This window comes from Bufo bufo, chromosome 5 (genome assembly GCF_905171765.1).
Source record: "Bufo bufo chromosome 5, aBufBuf1.1, whole genome shotgun sequence".
Taxonomy (NCBI): Eukaryota; Metazoa; Chordata; class Amphibia; order Anura; family Bufonidae; genus Bufo; species Bufo bufo.
Genome location: NC_053393.1, coordinates 447,259,881 through 447,282,947, shown reverse-complemented (window position 1 = coordinate 447,282,947; position 23,067 = coordinate 447,259,881). Strand labels below are relative to the sequence as shown.

Genomic DNA, 23,067 nt, shown 5'->3' with positions numbered 1-23,067 from the left:
AGAATTCCCATTGAAAATGGTAAGGAATGAAAACCATGCCAAAACTGCATAAAAAAAACTGTTTTATAAAATGCGTAAAAAAACAAACAAACACACACACACCCAAAAATAACCTGATGCAGATTCTGCATTAGGTTTTTTTAAGCACAGAAAATACTCTGTGTGAACATACCCAAAGAGGCTGCAGGATCAGCAGCTTAGGCCTTGTTCACACATCCGTTATTTGATCAGTTATTTCCATCGGTGATTGTGAGCCAAAAACCAGGAGTGGAGGTTACACAGACATAAGGTATAATGAAGAGATCTGCACCTGCTCTGTGTTTTTGACCTCGCACCTGGTTTTGGCTCACAATACCTGATCGAAACGGACCAAATAACTGAGGTGTGAACAAGGCCTTACACTGGACAGGCTAAATAGATGATGTGGCATTCTACAGTCAGCTGCTGTGGTTGCAACCGCTGTCCGTGCCTACAAGGTTCTGTCAGACTGCTAGTCCGATATTTCAGGATTTGGGGCCCCACTTGGTCTACACCCAGCCCTGCACAGCAGTTCCCAACGCCAGAGTTTCAACAAACAGGCGATCAGTGGGGATGCAGTGTCGGACCCCTACTGATGGCGTATCCTGAGGACAGGCCATCAATGTCAAAATCCTTTAAAGCATCCCATCAACATATTATTGTAAAACTGTCGAACAGAAACAGAAAGCAGAACCGCGTGCACAGGGCGTATGATTTTTTTTTTACTGCAAATCAATTCGGTCAGTTCAGTTCCTGAAAACGTGTTATGTGAAACCACACAGGATTTCCCTATAGCGGCTTACACTCTGAACACCGGATACATGAGAAGACTAGTCCCGCTTTGACTACCGTTAAACGGTTATATCTGGAGGGAAGTACCAGAAGAATTTTGGAGGGACACATACTGTAAATATAAAAAAAAAAAGTCAAATGGTATCTTACTACTCCCTCATATTTATAAAAAAAAAAAAAAAAAAAAACACATCCTAAAAAGTACAACCAGAAAAATGTACACCGTCCCTTTAAATACTGTGCAGACAGAGAAATAACTTCTCAGTTATTTGTGAATCACTTGTGCACCCTAGATACCAAAATGACAAAAAGGAGTGAAACCGGTATGGATGACGCGCCCACAAATGAAAACTAACCTGCTTAACAACTCCATGAGAACTTTCTAAGGTGTCAGGTACAGGTGAAACCCGAAAAATTAGAATATCGTGCAAAATATTGTGCAAAATTAGAATATTGTGCAAAAGCTGCATGCGCAGCTTGATCTCTATCCACAGAGGTCCCCTTTCTTGAGATAGTAGTGGGTCCCAGAGGTATGATCTGAACCTAAAGGACATTTATGGCCTATTCTATCAATATGCCATAAATGTCCAGATGGGACAACTAGTTAGCTGGGGAGAGCACTACACACATACCTTTTGTTGAGCGGTTCTAATCAAGAGCAGAGTGAATATGAAGCTTTAGTTTACTTTTAAGTAACAGATTTACTCTTTGCCTGATTTGGACGCCACAGTAGTCACTCATAGTAGGGGAAGGGCTGTGTAGCATGCACAGAACACTTCACAGTGAAGCTCCGGCCTTGGTATTTCCAGGAGTAGAATCTGGCACAATAAAACTTCATATTCGCACTGCTCCTGATAATAAAAGCTTCATAAAAAGGGTATGATTGTACTGCTCTCCTCAGCCCCTGCCTAGTGCCATCAGCAGTTTAGCATGATCAAAACTGCTGACAGACTTCCTTTAAACCTGCATCTTCAAAATTGAATTCTGCTTGGTTGCAACAGTTACAATTAGGGCTCGTTCACACGACTGACGTTTTTTTGCGGTACGCAAATTTCGGATCCGCAAAACACGGATGGCGCCCGTGTGCCTTCCTCAATTTGCGGAACGGAACAGGAGGCCTATTATAGAAGTGCCTATTCTTGTCCGCAAAACAGACAATAGGACAGGACTCATCATTTTGCGGGGCCACGGAACGGAGCAGCAAATGCGGAAAGCACACGGAATGGCTCCTTATACGGACCGTATGCAGAACGCAGAAAACGGCCCGTATACGGAACGCAAAATAAGTTTGTGTGAACGAGCCCTTATTCTGATCAGCTGGGCCAGCACCAGTGGAACACCCCTTTAATGGAAACCTGCTGCAAAATGGCCGTTGACCACAGGACCAGAAGCCCAACTAAAACCCAACTGATCTACGGGGAACACTGTGGATGACTCAACATTTCTCCCGCAGTTGCCACTATTAGAGTTCTCACAAAATCCATCACGTAATTCAGTGCCGCATAATACAAGTGTACGGCCAGCGCCGAGGCTTCCGTTCTGCTCGCCATACACTTGTATTATGACGGCATGAAAAACGGAATGCCTCAAAGTATTCCGTACGGCATGCCGGCATTGAATTACATTACGGATTCCGTGAGAACGGAATCCATTACGTAATTGACTTAAAACCCGAACCTGCCAAAAGGCAGGTTCGCTCAACTCTAGCCACTATAGGAGAAATGTGGTATTACATGACATGTAATATATGGTCAAGCAGAGTCCTCCAGGACAGAAGTTACTCCTTGTCTCTCTGCAAAAGCTAATAGAAGGGGTCACGACCTAGGGACCTACCCTTTGACCTTGATGTGTTTTTCTAATGCATTTAAACGTCTCCCTATTTTCTCTATGTCCAGTCCTGCCACTAAATTAAACCGAAGCAATGACATCCATCTACATTTGCAAAATTGTTCAGAGGAAAAAAGAAAATGAACGCTATTTATGCTAAATGATGGCGGTATATGCTGGTGCTTTGTCAGTCAAAATGCTGTAGAGGTCAAAAAAATCTAATTATAAAAGGATTAATGAAAAAATAAATAAACAAACAAACATGCTGCAGTAAAAAAAAAAAAAATTAAAAATTAAAAAAAATTACTAAAGTCACTTTGCTGACCTGAGGCCGGGTTCTCCTGGCTGCTGATTAGCGAATGTTCTCAATTGCTAACATGGGGCTTTTTCCCATTAGGCTTAAGCAGTTAAAAAAAAATAATAATCACAAAGTTAAGTCAAGAATTTAAAAAATCTTTGTGATTTTTTTTATTTTTTATTATTATTATTTTTTAAACGGCAGCATGTTTAAGATTTCTTCATTAATCCTAATGGGAAAACCCCACGTGTTAGCAGCTGAGAACATTCGCTAATCAGCAGCCAGGAGAACCCGGCCTCCGGTCCAGCAAAGTATCGCCAGCGCAGGAACCTATTCAGCGCAATAATCGACTACCTGAGAAAAGTACGGAGAATAGAGAAACTCACCTCTCACCGGCAAAGCATGTCTGCAGCACTAAGACTTTTTTCTCCGGCTTGTATATTGTCGCCTAGCAATATGGAAATGCACACAAGTATACACCACCCTATACGTGTTGTAATGCGTCAGAACAGGCATCATGTTACCTACAGTAGTGGTGACAATACACGGCTTCCTGGGCTCTGCCCGCTTGTACAGTCACATACCATCCAGCTAGAAGTACTAGCAAGAGAACTGAAGGATTATATCAAAAGATGTCCAGAACTAAGGGGGTCATTTATCAAACTGGTGTAAAGTAGAATTGGCTCAGTTGCCCATAGCAACCAATCAGAGTCCACCTTTCATTTTGGACAGCTCCTTTGGAAAATGAAAGGTGGAATCTGATTGGTTGCTATGGGTAACTAAGCCCCCCCCCCCCCCCCCAAATGACTCCTGCCTTACAAAACCGCTATATGGTTTAACAATTTACTAATCACTAACAATTCTTTTTTCACTTTTATAGCTTCACTTTTCTCCCCTTATATCTAAAGGAACCTGTTTATGTTGAACATGGTGTCTGAGCTGCAGGCAGCATGTTATAGAGCAGGAGGAGCTGAGGCAGATTGATCTACATAAAAGGCCTCCAGCACACGAACGTGCGCAGCCCGTTGCCGTATTGCGGACCTGCAATACCCGGGGCCGTTTCCGTGGGCATTCCGCATCAGGGATGCGGACCCATTCACTTGAATGGGGTCTGCAAATCCGGAGATGCGGAACGGAACCCTAAGGAAAGCACTACGGAGTGCTTCCATTGGGGTTTTCGTCCCGTACTTCTGTTTCCGCAAAAGATAGAACATGTCCTATATTTTTGCGGAACGGCAGGATCGCGGACCCATTAAAGTGAATGCGGCTGCCCCATGGTCGGTGTTCGCCGCATTTTGCGGGCCGCAGCATGACACGGGGTGCACACGTTCGTGTGCAGGAGGCCTAAGGCTACATGCACACGATCGTATGTTTTTGCGGTCCGCAAATTGCAGATCCGCAAAAAAACAAAAACAAAAAAATAACGGATGACATCTGTATGCCATCCGTTGTAACAATGCCTAAAACAGAAAAGAATAGGACATGTTCTATTTTTATTTTTTTGCAGGGCTACGGAATGGAAATACTGACGCGGACAGCACACGTTTATTTTGAAATGAATGGGTCCGCATCCTATCCGCAAAAAAAAAACTAAACGACACAAAAAACTTGTGTGCATGTAGCCTAATTTGTATTTCATTCATTTATTTTCTGCTCATTCTGGCCTTTGACGTCCAGGAGGCGGTCCTATCAGTGATTGACAGCTATCTCTGTATACACAGTCATAGAGGGAAAGCTGTCAATCACTGATAGGACCGCCTCCTGGACTTCAAAGGCCAGAATGAGCAGAAAATAAAGATCCATCAGTCTGCTCAGCTCCTCCTGCTCTATAACATGCTGCCTGCATTTTCATAGTGACAGGCTCCCTTTAAAGGGCATCCGTCACCACATTTATCACTGTTCGCATGTCAGCTGACTGTAGGGCTGTTGGTCGCAATCTGTAGAAATCGTTTAATAATACGAGGGCATGCACCAGAGGTTCCCGCTCCCCGTCTCCTATGCTGCAGACCCACTGCCAAGACTGACAGGCCAGGCAGTGAATACATAGTCACACCTGGCCCTGAAGTTTCGCGGGAGCGCGTTCGGCGCAGGCGCTGTACAGGGATGGAGCGTGTGGCGGTACTCTTACATTCCTAAAGCTTCCTTTCTCCTATTGCTTAACCTGTGTGTCAGTCTCCACCGTTGCTCTCAGACTCCACTAATAAATAATTTGATATATATTCATGGATGTTTTGGAGCCAGTTGGAGGAAACAGGTCATGTCGATGCGCTGGAAAACAGCCTGGCATCGACATGTCGTGTAAACCTGCCACCGACACGTTTATAAGAAGCCAAAAATTTCCAATTCCGAATAGAGTCCCAAAGGTGCCAACGACCCAAATTCATAAATCTTTCTAGACTCCTACCTCGACATCTTAGAGATAAAGTCCTCTCCTCTCCAATCCTTCTTCACTGATCGGATCGCTGCATATTTGAAACCTGATGGATTACTGGCATGATGCATCTTAAAGTGATAGGATATGAGAACCACACTTTATCCTTTTCTTCCTGTGCGGCCTATGTACAGTTTAGCACATGGACATTCCAGGACACATAGAACTGCCTCACTATCAGGCTACTTTAACATCTGCGTTTTCAACTCCGCTATTGAGATCTGTCATAGGATCTCAATAGCGGAAGAAAACGCTTCTGTTTTGTCCCCATTCACTGTCAATAGGGACAAAGCTGAACTGAACGCAGTGCACCAACATGCATTCCGTTCCATTTAGTTGCAAGAAGCGTTTTTCTGTCTGCGATGTGAGTCAATGGGGACAGATCTGTTTTTTCTGACAATAGAAAACAGATCCGTCCCCCATTGTCTTTCAATTGTGTTTAAGACGGATGCATGTGGTTGCATCATTGTAACGGAAGCGTTTTTGCAGATCCATGACGGATCCGCAAAGAACACTAATGTGAAAGTAGCCTTACATGATAATGTTTCCTTACTTTACTATTCAAATGCGTTTGTCCTAGACATTATTTTAGTCGTCTTCCTATCAAACCCAGTGTGCTACATAAGCCACATCTGTAGAATCCCTTTAAATTTACCCACGGTGTGGTTATAGATTTTTCTGTTTTCTTATAGTTGGAGCTACCTGTAAGTCCTAGATTTGGACCTTTTTACCATTAGCACTTCTGCCGTCATTATTACAATCTAGGAGCTCCTGGCAGAATAGCCATTTAGCCTGTTCTTTCAGGACTGCATGATTTCTGCAATTCCAAAATAAATGTACTTACCAACTGACCATTATCTATTACTCTTACCAACTGGCTCTAAATCTATTATTTTTATGTATGTATATTTTGTTTTTCTTTTTATTCATCACGAAATGTTGCGGAAGTGCTGTCCGTTTCCTTCTACATTTTTGGGTAAGAAGTTACACCCTGGGACATAGCACCCGTGACTACTATCGTGAACACACACACACACACTAGCAGAAGGACCCGCACGGGTATATTTAATCTATTTAATTTAATGTTTGAGTGTCGTTAAGAGACAGTATCCCCCTTAACAGTGAACTCCACAGCCCCCCCCCCCCACACCTTAACACTGACCCCCCACAGTGCCCCGCCACCTTAGAATGGGATCTCCACAGAAGCCCTCCCCTTTAACAGTGAGTTTCACAGCACCCTACTCCCTTGACATTGACCTCCTCAGGGGCCGCCCCCTTAACAGTGACCTATACAGCACCCTGCCTCTTAACATTGACCTCCATAGGGGACGTCCCCCCTATCTGTGACCTCCACTGTTCCCTGCCCCCTTAACAGAGACCTCCACAGCACCTGTCCCTTTAACAGTGACCTTACAGTACCCTGCTGCCTTAACAGTGACCTCCACAGCGCCCTGATCCGCTAGGGCTACATGATGACATGTGTCGCGCGACATTATGTCGTACATTGTCGCGCAACAATTTTTTTAATGATAGGCTATGGTGTCGCACTGCAACACGACAGTTGCAAAAAATCCATCCAAGATGGATGCATGTAGCAGTGTAGTTGTACCCTATGTCTCATGCAACTTATTGTCATCCTGTAGCCCTAACCTAAAGCTGACCTTGAAGAAAAATGGCTGGAGACTAAGGGCCTGCGAGCTTCTATTGGCTGATAAGGGACATGTGACCGTGTGTATGGCAGTTGGGATATGAAGAGAAAGACTTGCAGGCTTGTATTGGCTAATGCAGGTCATATTTTGGGAATATCTCAGGAATGGTACGTCCTAGAGAGCCGAGACCTGGTCTAAAACCTTCCCGGACATTGGTTCAGTTTGGTCGCACATAAAGAACAGTCAGACAAACAAACACACACAAAATATATAATATATAATATATATATATACACACACACACTGCTCAAAAAAATAAAGGGAACACAAAATAACACATCCTAGATCTGAGTTAATTAAATATTCTTCTGAAATACTTTGTTCTTTACATAGTTGAATGTGCTGACAACAAAATCACACAAAAATAAAAAAATGGAAATCAAATTTTTCAACCCATGGAGGTCTGGATTTGGAGTCACACTCAAAATTAAAGTGGAAAAAACGCACTACAGGCTGATTCAATTTTGATGTAATGTCCTTAAAACAAGTCAAAATGAGGCTCAGTAGTGTGTGTGGCATCCACGTGCCTGTATGACCTCCCTACAACGCCTGTGCATGCTCCTGATGAGGTGGCGGACGGTCTCCTGAGGGATCTCCTCCCAGACCTGGACTAAAGCATCTGCAAACTCCTGGACAGTCTGTGGTGCAACGTGACGTTGGTGGATAGAGCGAGACGATGTCCCAGATGTGCTCAATTGGATTCAGGTCTGGGGAACGGGCGGGCCAGTCCATAGCATCAATGCCTTCGTCTTGCAGGAACTGCTGACACACTCCAGTCACATGAGGTCTAGCATTGTCTTGCATTAGGAGGAACCCAGGGCGAACCGCACCAGCATATGGTCTCACAAGGGGTCTGGGGATCTCATCTCAGTACCTAATGGCAGTCAGGCTACCTCTGGCGAGCACATGGAGGTCTGTGCGGCCCTCCAAAGAAATGCCACCCCACACTATTACTGACCCAATGCCAAATCGGTCATGCTGGAGGATGTTGCAGGCAGCAGAATGTTCTCCACGGCGTCTCCAGACTCTGTCACGTCTGTCACATGTGCTCAGTGTGAACCTGCTTTCATCTGTGAAGAGCACCGGGCGCCAGTGGCGAATTTGCCAATCTTGGTGTTCTCTGGCAAATGCCAAACGTCCTGCACGGTGTTGGGCTGTAAGCACAACCCCCACCTGTGGACGTCGGGCCCTCATATCACCCTCATGGAGTCTGTTTCTGACCATTTGAGCAGACACATGCACATTTGTGGCCTGCTGGAGGTCATTTTGCAGGGATCTGGCAGTGCTCCTCCTGTTCCTCCTTGCACAAAGGCGGAGGTAGCGGTCCTGCTGCTGGGTTGTTGCCCTCCTACGGCCTCCTCCACGTCTCCTGATGTACTGGCCTGTCTCCTGGTAGCGCCTCCATGCTCTGGACACTACGCTGACAGACACAGCAAACCTTCTTGCCACAGCTCGCATTGATGTGCCATCCTGGATAAGCTGCACTACTTGAGCCACTTGTGTGGGTTGTAGACTCCGTCTCATGCTACCACTAGAGTGAAAGCACCGCCAGCATTCAAAAGTGACCAAAACATTAGCCAGGAAGCATAGGAACTGAGAAGTGGTCTGTGGTCACCACCTGCAGAACCACTCTTATTGGGGGTGTCTTGCTAATTGCCTATAATTTCCACCTGTTGTCTATCCCATTTGCACAACAGCATGTGAAATTGATTGTCACTCAGTGTTGCTTCCTAAGTGGACAGTTTGATTTCACAGAAGTGTGATTGACTTGGAGTTACATTGTGTTGTTTAAGTGTTCCCTTTATTTTTTTGAGCAGTGTATATATATATATATATATATATATATATATATATATATATCTCTATCTATATCTATATCTTTATCTCTCAGATACAGGGAGGGTGGCCCACAAAAAAGTAGCCCGTCTCCAGCAATAGTATGACAAGATGAACAAGCAATTGTTTTTTAATAACCCACAAGTCAGAAAAGATGCTGAAAGTGCTCCGGTACATATTTATGCATCTTTGGGCGCGGCGTATTATGTCGGCCGATACTGCTTGCAGCTCTTCACCAGTGATGATGCAGAAGAAAAAATGTCCTGCTTTTTCAAACATTAAAGAACTCACCGCCAAGGGTTCATGAACTGTTTACGGAGGAGCGAACTGTGAGCAAGGCGTTATGGCCACCACGATCCCCAGACTTGTCCACGTGATTTTTATCTGTGAGGAAATTGAATACAGAAAGTGTCCGCTAACCGTCTACGTACCCTGGATGAACTGAAGGAAGACATCACAAGCACCATCTGCAGCATCACTGGTGAAGAGCTGCAAGCAGTATCGGCCAACATAATCCAATGTGCCCAAAGATGCAGAGACCTGAACAGGGACCACTTTCAGCATCTTTTGTGACTTGTGGGTAATTAAAAAAAATAAACAAATCACTTGCTCGTTCATCTGGACATACTTTCACTGGAGGCGGGCTACTTTTTCATGGACCACTCATGTCTAGGCTAACCGTACACCTGAGGTTTAGTTAAAGTATTCTTTCTGTCCAATTATTCCAAAATATTCACCTACCTAGAAAATACAGCACATATTTCTTGAATTATTTAATGTAAAGCCTCAAACAAGACAGCGACAGGGCAGTGAACCTTGTGCTAACCCCCATGGTGTGGTGTCACCGCCACATCACATCCCACTTGTTTGCAGATGAATGTAACCCAATGCCTTGGATATGGAAACCGCTCACCAGTGTATGTTCACATGTAGTGTATATGCTGCAGATTTTCTATAAAAAAAAACTGTGCGTGGAAAATCTGTAGAGTTTTACAGTACCGACAAAGGGAATGAGATTTTACTGCTATAATATTGATGACCTACCCTCAGGATAAATCATCAATCTCAGATTGGCGGGGGTCTGCCGATCAGCACTGCCAACCTCTTTAAACAGCTGATTGGAAGGCAGATCCCTGCCGATTTGCTATTGATGACCTATCCTGAGGATGGCTCATCAATATTTTAGCACTGCACAACCGCTTTAATCTCATTCAAAACGCTGATTAAAAAATCCACTGTGGAAATTTACCTCTGGCGCGGATTTGAAATGGTTACTTTTATCACCAAATGTGCCCACCAAACCCACTAATCGACCCCAATGGAGGCTTCACTACGAATCCAGCATCTGGATGATGCCAATTTGAATAATTAAAGGCATTCAGCCCGATATAAAGGCTTTACAATGCATTCCTTAGGCTACTTTCACACTAGCGTTTTTGCAGGATCCGGCAGGGTTCAGCAAAAACTCTTCCGTTACTGATAATACAACCATCTGCATCCATTATGAACGGATCCGGTTGTATTATCTTTAACATTGCCAAGACGGATCAGTCATGAACTCCACTGAAAGTCAATGGGGGACGGATCCGTCTTTATCAGTTTCCCAGGACAGAAAGAAAAATACAACAAATTGCGGTTTGCTCTCCGGTCTGGGAACGCAACGGAATGCATTTTGGAGCACTCCGTTCAGTTCAGTTTTGTCCCCATTGACAATGAATGGGGACAAAACTGAAGCGTTTTTTCCGGTACTGAGCCCCTATGACAGATCTCAAAACAGGAAACCCGCTAGTGTGAAAGTACCCTTAGCCAGCTACAGTCTGTGCCCCTTTAGCTTTCATCACCTCTGCTCGGCTATCCCCTGAGAGAAGAGCACGTGGTGTGTGGATCCACAAAGTATATGGGGTCTTTAAACCAAATGCTCAGGTATCGCAGGAAGAGCTGAGCACAGGCAAAGTGCTTCTACCTCTTCGTTTTAACATTCTGCCACGGTCTCGGCACTTGTTGCCCACCAATCAAAACTTCTGACATGTCACTATAACATGTCAAAAGACTAATAAAAATGTAGACACCCTTTAACCACCTCAGCCCCCAGTGCTTAAACACCCTGAAAGACCAGGCCACTTTTTACACTTCTGACCTACACTACTTTCACCGTTTATTGCTCGGTCATGCAACTTACCACCCAAATGAATTTTACCTCCTTTTCTTCTCACTAATAGAGCTTTCATTTGGTGGTATTTCATTGCTGCTGACATTTTTACTTTTTTTGTTATTAATCGAAATTTAACGATTTTTTGGCAAAAAAATGACATTTTTCACTTTCAGTTGTAAAATTTTGCAAAAAAAACGACATCCATATAGAAATTTTGCTCTAAATTTATAGTTCTACATGTCTTTGATAAAAAAAAAAATGTTTGGGTAAAAAAAAAATGGTTTGGGTAAAAGTTATAGCGTTTACAAACTATGGTACAAAAATGTGAATTTCCGCTTTTTGAAGCAGCTCTGACTTTCTGAGCACCTGTCATGTTTCCTGAGGTTCTACAATGGCCAGACAGTACAAACACCCCACAAATGACCCCATTTCTGAAAGTACACACCCTAAGGTATTCGCTGATGGGCATAGTGAGTTCATAGAACTTTTTATTTTTTGTCACAAGTTAGCGGAAAATGATGATTTTTTTTTTTTTTTTTTTTTTTTCCTTACAAAGTCTCATATTCCACTAACTTGTGACAAAAAATAAAAACTTCTATGAACTCACTATGCCCATCAGCGAATACCTTGGGGTCTCTTCTTTCCAAAATGGGGTCACTTGTGGGGTAGTTATACTGCCCTGGCATTCTAGGGGCCCAAATGTGTGGTAAGGAGTTTGAAATCAAATTCTGTAAAAAATGACCAGTGAAATCCGAAAGGTGCTCTTTGGAATATGGGCCCCTTTGCCCACCTAGGCTGCAAAAAAGTGTCACACATCTGGTATCTCCGTACTCAGGAGAAGGTGGGGAATGTGTTTTGGGGTGTCATTTTATATATACCCATGCTGGGTGAGAGAAATATCTTGGCAAAAGACAACTTTTCCCATTTTTTTATACAAAGTTGTCATTTGACCAAGATATTTATCTCACCCAGCATGGGTATATGTAAAAAGACACCCCAAAACACATTCCTCAACTTCTCCTGAGTACGGGGATACCAGATGTGTGACACTTTTTTGCAGCCTAGGTGGGCAAAGGGGCCCATATTCCAAAGAGCACCTTTCGGATTTCACTCCTCATTTTTTCCTGAATTTGATTTCAAACTCCTTACCACACATTTGGGCCCCTAGAATACCAGGGCAGTATAACTACCCCACAAGTGACCCCATTTTGGAAAGAAGACACCCCAAGGTATTCCGTGAGGGGCATGGCGAGTTCCTAGAATTTTTTATTTTTTGTCACAAGTTAGTGGAAAATGATGATTTTTTTTTTTTTTTTTTTTTTCATACAAAGTCTCATATTCCACAAACTTGTGACAAAAAATAAAAACTTCCATGAACTCACTATGCCCATCAGCGAATACCTTGGGGTCTCTTCTTTCCAAAATGGGGTCACTTGTGGGGTAGTTATACTGCCCTGGCATTCTAGGGGCCCAAATGTGTGGTAAGTAGGTAAATGACCTGTGAAATCCGAAAGGTGCTCTTTGGAATGTGGGCCCCTTTGCCCACCTAGGCTGCAAAAAAGTGTCACACATCTGGTATCTCTGTATTCAGGAGAAGTTGAGGAATGTGTTTTGGGGTGTCTTTTTACATATACCCATGCTGGGTGAGATAAATATCTTGGTCAAATGCCAACTTTGTATAAAAAAATGGGAAAAGTTGTCTTTTGCCAAGATATTTCTCTCACCCAGCATGGGTATATGTAAAATGACACCCCAAAACACATTCCCCAACTTCTCCCGATTACGGAGATACCAGATGTGTGACACTTTTTTGCAGCCTAGATGCGCAAAGGTGCCCAAATTCCTTTTAGGAGGGCATTTTTAGACATTTGGATACCAGACTTCTTCTCACGCTTTGGGGCCCCTAGAATGCCAGGGCAGTATAAATACCCCACATGTGACCCCATTTTGGAAAGAAGACACCCCAAGGTATTCAATGAGGGGCATGGCGAGTTCATAGAAATTTTTTTTTTTTGGCACAAGTTAGCGGAAATTGATATTTTTAATTTTTTTCTCACAAAGTCTCCCGTTCCGCTAACTTGGGACAAAAATTTCAATCTTTCATGGACTGAATATGCCCCTCACGGAATACCTGGGGGTGTCTTCTTTCCGAAATGGGGTCACATGTGGGGTATTTATACTGCCCTGGCATTCTAGGGGCCCTAAAGCGTGAGAAGAAGTCTGGAATATAAATGTCTAAAAAATTTTACGCATTTGGATTCCGTGAGGGGTATGGTGAGTTCATGTGAGATTTTATTTTTTGACACAAGTTAGTGGAATATGAGACTTTGTAAGAAAAAAAAAAAAAAATTCTGCTAACTTGGGCCAAAAAAATATCTGAATGGAGCCTTACAGAGGGGGGGGGGGGATCAATGACAGGGGGGTGATCAATGACAGGGGGGTGATCAATGACAGGGGGGGGATCAATGACAGGGGGGGGATCAATGACAGGGGGGTGATCAATGACAGGGGGGTGATCAGGGAGTCTATATGGGGTGATCACCACAGTCATTGATCACGCCCCTGTAAGGCTTCATTCAGACGTCCGGATGCGTTTTGCGGATCCGATCCATCTATCAGTGCATCCGTAAAAATCATGCGGACATCTGAATGGAGCTTTACAGGGGGGTAATCAATGACAGGGGGGTGATCAATGACAGGGGGGTGATCAGGGAGTCTATATGGGGTGATCACCACAGTCATTGATCATGCCCCTGTAAGGCTTCATTCAGACGTCCGGATGCGTTTTGCGGATCCGATCCATCTATCAGTGCATCCGTAAAAATCATGCGGACATCTGAATGGAGCTTTACAGGGGGGTAATCAATGACAGGGGGGTGATCAATGACAGGGGGGTGATCAGGGAGTCTATATGGGGTGATCACCACAGTCATTGATCATGCCCCTGTAAGGCTTCATTCAGACGTCCGGATGCGTTTTGCGGATCGGATCCATCTATCAGTGCATCCGTAAAAATCATGCGGACATCTGAATGGAGCTTTACAGGGGGGTAATCAATGACAGGGGGGTGATCACCACAGTCATTGATCATGCCCCTGTAAGGCTTCATTCAGACGACCGGATGCGTTTTGCGGATCCGATCCATGTATCAGTGCATCCGTAAAAATCATGCGGACATCTGAATGGAGCTTTACAGGGGGGTGATCAGGGAGTCTATATGGGGTGATCACCACAGTCATTGATCATGCCCCTGTAAGGCTTCATTCAGACGTCCGGATGCGTTTTGCGGATCCGATCCATCTATCAGTGCATCCGTAAAAATCATGCGGACATCTGAATGGAGCTTTACAGGGGGGTAATCAATGACAGGGGGGTAATCAATGACAGGGGGGTGATCAGGGAGTCTATATGGGGTGATCACCACAGTCATTGATCATGCCCCTGTAAGGCTTCATTCAGACGTCCGGATGCGTTTTGCGGATCCGATCCATCTATCAGTGCATCCGTAAAAATCATGCGGACATCTGAATGGAGCTTTACAGGGGGGTAATCAATGACAGGGGGGTGATCACCACAGTCATTGATCATGCCCCTGTAAGGCTTCATTCAGACGACCGGATGCGTTTTGCGGATCCGATCCATGTATCAGTGCATCCGTAAAAATCATGCGGACATCTGAATGGAGCTTTACAGGGGGGTAATCAATGACAGGGGGGTGATCAGGGAGTCTATATGGGGTGATCACCACAGTCATTGATCATGCCCCTGTAAGGCTTCATTCAGACGTCCGGATGCGTTTTGCGGATCCGATCCATCTATCAGTGGATCCGTAAGAATCATGCGGACGTCTGAATGGAGCTTTACAGGGGGTTGATCAATGACAGGGGGGTAATCAATGACAGGGGGGTGATCAGGGAGTCTATATGGGGTGATCAGGGGTGATTAGGGGTGATCAGGGGCTAATAAGGGGTTAATAAGTGATGGGGGGGGGTGTAGTGTAGTGTAGTGGTGCTTGGTGCTACTTTACTGAGCTACCTGTGTCCTCTGGTGGTCGATCCAAACAAAGGGGACCACCAGAGGACCAGGTAGCAGGTATATTAGACGCTGTTATCAAAACAGCGTCTAATATACCTGTTAGGGGTTAAAAAAAACACATCTCCAGCCTGCCAGCGAACGATCGCCGCTGGCAGGCTGGAGATCAACTCTCTTACCTTCCGTTCCTGTGAGCGCGCGCGCCTGTGTGCGCGCGTTCACAGGAAATCTCGCGTCTCGCGAGATGACGCGTATATGCGTGACTGTGCGCAGCGCTGCCACCTCCGGAACGCGATCCTGCGTTAGGCGGTCCGGAGGTGGTTAAAGTATATATATATATATATATATATATATATATATATATATATATATATATATACACACACACACACACACACACATATATACACACACACAAACATCGAGGATTCCACTGTTATAGCACGGAACAACTCCTTCACCCGAATCAGGAGAAAATACGGAAGTATAGAGAAAAAGAGGTTTTGTCCAGCTTGTGGTTGTGGTAATCCAAAAGGCTCTTTATTCAATATTCAATATAAAATCCAGGTACAAGAATGCAGGGTCTACATGTTCCGGGCACAAATCAATTTTCGCCCTTACTCATGACAATTTCAAATACACTGAGTTACCTTTATAGAGAGGAGGGGGAGGCTCCCCCACCTGAGGCAATCAGGCTGAGAGTCAACCCCTCCCCTCCACAAGTGTGCACATAGATAAAAACATACCAAAATTAATTCATATAATCCATAAAAACAACAGATTAGAGAAATAGGAAAAAGGAAGAAGGAAAAGAAAAGAGAAATAAATTTGTAGTTAATACTGTAGAATAAGATCCAGTTTTTTTATTTAGACCTTGGGGCTGGCGACTTTCTAGTCGGAAAATCCAATATGATTCTCTGTTTAAAAGTTTCCTTTTTCTGTCGCCACCTTTTATTGGTTTTCTAACCTTTTCAATACCCTGTACTGACATATAGGAGACATCACCACCATGTGCCATAGCAAAATGAAGACTTGCCGCAGATATATTGCGGTTCTCATGGTGCGGTATGTCTGATATATGTTTTCTAATGCGTGTTTTTATTGCGTTTGTTGTACATCCTACATATTGTAACTTACAGCTGGTGCATGTTATACAATAAATCGCATAGGTAGTATTGCAATTAAGGAAAGATTTTATTTTAAAAACCTGGCCATTAGGGCTAGATTCAAAACTTTGACAGATTTTCATATATCTACAGCAAGTGCAAATGGAGTGACCGCATTTGTAATTCCCTTTTGTTGACAGCCAAGTGCTCTGTGTTGTTCGGGACTTGTCATTTTTAAAGAGAGATGGACTCAGACAGTGGTCGCAATAACACCTGTACAAGCGTCATAGACGCCTGTTCAGGCCATTTTACTCCCTGGAAAAAGTCTAAGGCGTACCGATACGCCTTAGACTTTTCCCTGCCATTCAACGGCGCAGTGAATGCTGTAAACGGCACGGGCAGCGCAGCGATGCTGCTGCTGCTGCTGCCTGAAACAACCAATAACAAGGCTCCTTACAGTGAGGAGCTTTGTGATTGGTCAGGTTGAGCGGCTGCCGGAGCTTATGGCAGACCGCTCTGAAGGGAGGAAGGACGCGCGCGATCCTCACTGGCGGGGTAAGTGGGGATCTGTGAGATTTTGTGGGGATCTGAGCGCCTTGTTTTTCCCCTAGAATGATGAGTCTGAAGCGCTCAGCCGAGCGCGGTCTCTCCTCCGTGCTGAGCGCAGTACTGAAGACAGCCTCAATAGAAGGTCTAGGGGACCGTCTTCACTACCGCGCTCAGCAGTGAGGAAAAGTGGGTGAGCGCTTCAGACTCCTGCTCATAGAAGTCAGCGGGGGTCCCAGCGCTGGACACGTCAACAAGAGACCTCCATAACGGACCGACCTGTCACCTTTCTTATGAATCTATCAAGGATTTATTGCAGCATGTTCCACCAGACGCTGCTATAAGGATTTCTTCTGTAATGCGGCGCCGCATGGCGGCACATGGTGCTACAAGGACTGCATGTGGCCATTTGCAGCCTCCAGGACATGCCAAGCGCATGAAGTCTTTGCTGTAAGACTGTATAATGCAATAACCACAGCGGTGGTGGCACTTTTGTGGCATGAGATAGGGCAACCTGGCCATGGAAGACAAACTCCCCTTTATAGCGAGATCAACCATAAGACAAAATGACAGCCTCTAGATCAGGGATCAGCAACCTCTGGCACTCCAGCTGTGCTGAAACTACAACTCCCAGTATCCTCCTTTCACTTCTTTGGGAGTTACAAGAACAGCTGAGCAAGTGTGCATGCTGGGAGCTGTAGTTTCACAGCAGCGCTGGAGTGCCAGAGGTTGCTGCTCCCTAGATCAGTGGTTATCACTGCGTGATGTCATCATCCAGATCCACATGTGACTGTGGCCCTGCAAGGTATGTGCCCGGGTCTTTCGCTTGTGCCCTTGGCACCAGCATGCACCACCATCCATTGTGCCTGTGTCGTGCTTCGCCAGTGCCTCAGGTCTCTTCAGAGTCTACCAACAGCCCCGGTGGCACCAACATAACCACCTGAGAGCTCATCTACAAGGACGTAACTTTGGTGGGCAGCAATGGCCACGTGACCAGCGGCACAGAAACAGCAGCAAAAATTAAAAGAGATTGTCCCAAGATCAACACTATTTACCTGTCCATACTAGAACCAGAGAACACTAGAACATGGTAAGACCCGATGGTGGGACCCCCAGCGATCATGTACTTGAAGGGGACTTTAGTAACGACTTGCATTTCCCATGCAATAACAATTCTGGGGAATCAATTCTTGTGACTCTATATTGTACCATTCCTTTATTATTCCTACTAGAACTTATGAACGAGTTGCTAGTAGTCTGCAATAAGGGTCCAGCTGGATGTTACCAGTTGACAGCACCGATTGAATAATGTCAAGCTATACAGGGACACCCCCATCTGGACATTCACTGCACACTGCCAGCAAGTCATTCATAACTAATAACAGGAATAACAGAGGAATGGTGCAACAAAGTCATAAGAATAGATCCTCCAGGATTGTTATTACATGGAGTGGTGCAAGTTGTTACCAAAACAGACAAGTCAGGAGAGGTGAGGGGTCCTCTTTAACGACATGTGATAAATAGCGATCTTAGGACAAACCCATTAAACCTCATAAAATCACTGCAACAGTGACCTCAGTGGTACCGACCCTCCAGAGCAACAGTGACCTCAGTGGTACCGACCCTCCAGAGCAACAGTGACCTCAGTGGTACCGACCCTCCAGAGCAACAGTGACCTCAGTGGTACCGACCCTCCAGAGCAACAGTGACCTCAGCTAAATAAAAAATTGGCTAAATTTGCTATTTATGCATGGAAGACAGTTCTAGATACTAGTAATGGTTTCCCTGCATAAATAGAAACCCCTTAATGTTATGTAGGCCTTCGTATTAACTATCTGAATTACTGTAACTTTCGTACTCATCGGCTGAAAATACTCCTCAAAAATGGTAAGAGGAGTATTTTTACTCTTCCAGAAAAAATGTAGCGCGACCTCTGCTCACAGAGCTGGCTATGGTGGGTGCCTTTCGGGCTGCACATTTGATGCCTTTTTGTGCCATTGCTGCCCATTTTTTGTCACATGCTAGCACTGGGAAGTGCTTTTTAACAATGTGTTACAAATTTGAATATATTCATTGCTGAGTTGTGTGACAAAAATATTTCTTCTTTCATGATTAGATGTCTCTCTAATTTTTTGTCCCTTTGTTTTTACATGTGTAGCCAACAATAGATTCCTGTTCATGTTTAGGATATCATTGTTGCATTTTTCCATCATTTTTTGTGAATATGCTCTATGTGTCAATCTTCTTATAATATTTTGCGCCTCTGTTGCATAGGTTGACTCATCACTGCAATTTCTTCTAGCCCTGATCAATTCTCCTTTGGGTATATTTCTGATGGTGTGTGTGGGGTGGCATGACTGCGCATGCAATAGTGTATTGCCTGCTGTTGGTTTTCTGTATGTGCTGGTATATATGGAGGCTGTGGCGGAGTCCCCCCTGAGGCGGAGATCCAGGAACTCAATGTTTCTGGCGCTGTGTTGAACAGTAAATTGGATACCGTTCACACACTCGTTCAGATATTCTGCAAAAGTTGGTATGGCCGCCACATCGCCGGACCAAATAAAGATCAGGTCATCGATGTAACGGCCATACCATCTTATGTTATCCGAAAATGGGTTGGTGTCGATGAGGAGAAAGCCTCTCTCCCACCATGCCATGAAAATATTAGCTATGGAGGGAGAGAACTTTCCATCAAACCTAAAATAGTTCAGTCTCAGGAGGAAGTCCACCACAGCCACCACAGCCACCACATACATTCCCCAAAAACCACACTAGGGAAATGTTCACCAGATTATGGGGGATACTGGGGTAAAGTGCAACTACATCCGCTGTTACCCGTGAGTATTTCTGGGACCATTCTAAATTTTGAATATCTGATAGTGAGGGTCCGACACCCCCGCTGATTAGCTGTTTGAGGAGGAGGTGGCGCTCCATGCGAGCGCAGCTTTCTTTTCATTCCACTGCACTCGGTCTTGGAAGCGCAGTGTAATGACGAGTACTCGCTCCATTCACTTGAATAGACCAAGTACTTGTAATTACTCTAAACCACCGCTCCACGGGAGAGGACACGTAGTGTAATGACCAGGAAGCTGCACTCCATGAGCTGAATGGTGGGGGTGCCAGGTGTAGGACCCCCACCGATCTGATATTGATGAATCAATATGAATGGCAGGAGAACAACCCCTTTAAGCCTGACAAAAACCTCTCAAGCTATGCAGGAAATAGAAGACCGGGAGGAGGATGGAGATACAGCAGCTCTCTATTTCTGTGTCTGTGAGATGGCAGCAGAAGTTGGGAAATCTGCTTCCGCACCCACCAGGTATGGAGAGTGATGGCTCCACTGCTTCTTCTATCATATACATCTACCTAAAAAGGAACCATAATTCATGTCTTGAAACACTTAAAGGGGTTAAACCACCAGGGTTTTTTTCAAATTATTTTTATATTCGGCCACCATTAGGAATTACAGAGCCATATACCACACTAGAAAACACTCGTCAGTGATCGGCAGCAGCGGTTATGTAGGGCAGGGCTGGCCTGGCCAACCTGCGGCTCTCCAGCTGTTGTAAAACTACAATTCCCACCATGCCCTGCTGTAGGCTGATAGTTGTAGGCTGTCTGGGCATGCAGGGAGTTGTAGTTTTGCAACAGCTGGAGAGCCGCAGGTTGGCCATCCCTGATGTAGGGTATATACAGGACTATGGAGCCAGAACTGGGAGAGTGGGAGCTATTGTGTAGTTAGTCTAATGTCTTTCATAGAAATTTAGAAAGTTTGGCCTGAGGAAGAGCAGTCTAGCGCGAAACAGGCGTCGCCACGAGTAGTCTGCATGTCAGGTATGCTTGTCCGCCCCTGTTTTTACATTTGAAAATGTGATTTGCCTGGAATAAAAGAAGAGTTCACGTCTGTGGTGAGTGCCGCCTGTTTATTCTCATTATCGTATGGTTATGGAAGTCTGACTTGAGGCTTGAGCACCTCCGCATTGAAATTTGAAGACTCGTGGATGGACAAAGGAGGATACTAGTAGTGCCGTACTATGTCATTTTTTGGTGCATTAATCATAAATATATTCTATTATCCAACAATCTAGAAGCGCTTTTACATACGCAGACCGAGCAGGCAATTATGGGAAAAGGACAGTTCCTCCCATAGAGTTGACTGCTCGTCGGTGGAGTTAAAGAGCCGCATTTACAAGCAGCAATCTTCTCCAGTGCATGGGTATGTGCAATGGCTGGTGCAATTAGAGATTAATGGTTTCTGGGCAGCGGATTGCTGTTCACACAGCATAATCTGCTGCCCAGAAATGATGAGTGAATGTGCCACATGAACAATGAACTCCCCGATTAACAAGCGTTTTGCTTGTTCATCAGCTGATCAGCAGTACAATTAAATGGGCCTATTATCAGGAACAAGAGCTTGTAGTAATGCTCATTCCCAATAACTGGCCCCACAATTGTACAATGTAAATTTGCCATAAGGCTCCTATTTATCAAAAAAGTGATAAGCAGGGTGTTCTAGTGGTGATAGACAATCAGTTCTCACCTCTCCTGTGTTCTCCCCTGTCCCTTATACTAGGTATATTCATGCATAGTATTCCTTTTCATAGGAGCCTGCCTCTGCTATAAAAAGATTCATACTTGCCCACTACCCACAGCTCTGATTTGGCAGCTTGGCTCCCGTATGTCTGTCTTCCACAGCACAGGAATGGTCACCTGCTCTGCTGGGTCTTGTGGACATGTCCCCGCTGAATCCAGTTGTTGGCTGCAGTGGAGCAGATGATCATGCCCAAGCCTTGGTGGAAGTAAACAAGCCACAGACCGAAAGATGGACACAAGGGAGCAAGTGAGCAGGAACGGTGCTGCAGGTAACAGCCAAGTATGAATCTTTCCATAGTGGAGGCAGGCTGTGAGCACCTGTGAAAAGTAATTCATTCCCAGACAACCCCTTTAGGGCAAGCACAAAAAAAAAAAAAGAAAAAAAAAAAAAGCAGCTGCACTTTTTATAGGTTTCTTTTATTCCCATTTAGACATGCACATTATTCTCTGCATTTCCAGGACATATAGGGCTTTTCTGACCTTTCTGAGGTCAAATTCATATATTTCTTATCATTCTGAAGTAAATAACAGAGTTTTCCAGTTATTGAATGCATAGTGCATTGTATATTTACCAACAGAAATTTAGAACATTTCAGGAACTTCAGAAACTGTATTCCAATAAATATGGTTTAAACCAGTTCTACATTTTTCAAACCAGCACCTGGATCGGAATACTTTTGTAATTGCATGTAATTAAAAATGTAGTATAGCCACTCTTATTCAATAAAACGTATCTGTATAGTGCCACCTGCTGTTCTTTTCCTTATTTCTTGACCACCTCAATGAGGTGGTCGCATGTGCTCAGTTTAAATCTTCAACTGCCGCCATCCATAGGCTCTATTAGAAGCTTCAGCAGAAACGACACTCCCCTGAGCTGCCAGATTAAAATACATCTAGCAGAACAATCGGAGCAAAGAATGGCTGGTCCTACCTTTTTTTTTTTTTAGAAAAAGGTAGTCATGTACTATAGGATATCTGATTTTTTACATCAGTCATGGGATAACCCCTTTGATTTCTATCTAAGTAGACTGATTATTTCCAAGATGGTGAGAAAAAGCCTGATGTTGCCATTTTACTACAGTAAATTTTTATTACTAAATTATTGGTCATTTATAAAGGAGTCAGAGTAAGAACTTTGGCTTACCAACTCCACAGCCCTGGGTATACAGCTACATCAGGGAGAACCAGTGTGGCGCTAGAATCGGTGGGGGTTAAAACTGGTGTGTATACTTTTTTTGTGATTTTATCATAATTTCTAACTGTGGGCAATTATTTAAATACCCTGGAAAAACCCTTTAAAATAATGACTGTTAGGCTACTTTCACACTCTCGTTTTGGGCAGATTCATCATGGATCTGCAAAAACGGATCCGTTACAATAATACAACGTCATGAACGGATCCGTTTGTATTATCTGTAACATAGCCAAGACGGATCCGTCATGAACTCCATTGAAAGTCAATGGGAGACGGATCAGTTATCTATTGTGCCATAGTGTGTCAAAGAAAACGGATTCGTCCCCCATTGACTTACATTGTGTGGCTCAGTTTCGTCAAGCGGACAGCAAACTGCTGCAGGCGGCGTTTTTGTGTCCACCCCCAGAGCGGAATGGAGACTGAACGGAGGCAAATTGATGAATTCTGAGCGGATCCTTTTCCATTCAGAATGCATTAGGGCAAAACTGATCCGTTTTGCACCGCTTGATCCATGACGGATCTCGCAAACTGA

The 23,067-nt window shown here is 44.4% G+C and overlaps 1 protein-coding gene across 4 annotated transcripts in view; it reads right to left on the bottom strand.

Moving 5' to 3' along the window:
- OSBPL3 (oxysterol binding protein like 3) overlaps window positions 1-23,067 on the bottom strand; it is a 254,094-nt gene that overhangs the window by 142,100 nt on the left and 88,927 nt on the right. Inside the window, exon 1 of one of the 4 annotated variants that reach the window (XM_040433630.1) lies at window positions 3,322-3,385. The exons of the other annotated variants lie outside the window; for them this stretch is intronic. The gene's annotated coding sequence lies outside the window, so the exon portion shown is untranslated. Of the gene's footprint in view, window positions 1-3,321; window positions 3,386-23,067 lie in introns of those variants that run through there. 4 annotated transcript variants of the gene reach the window in all.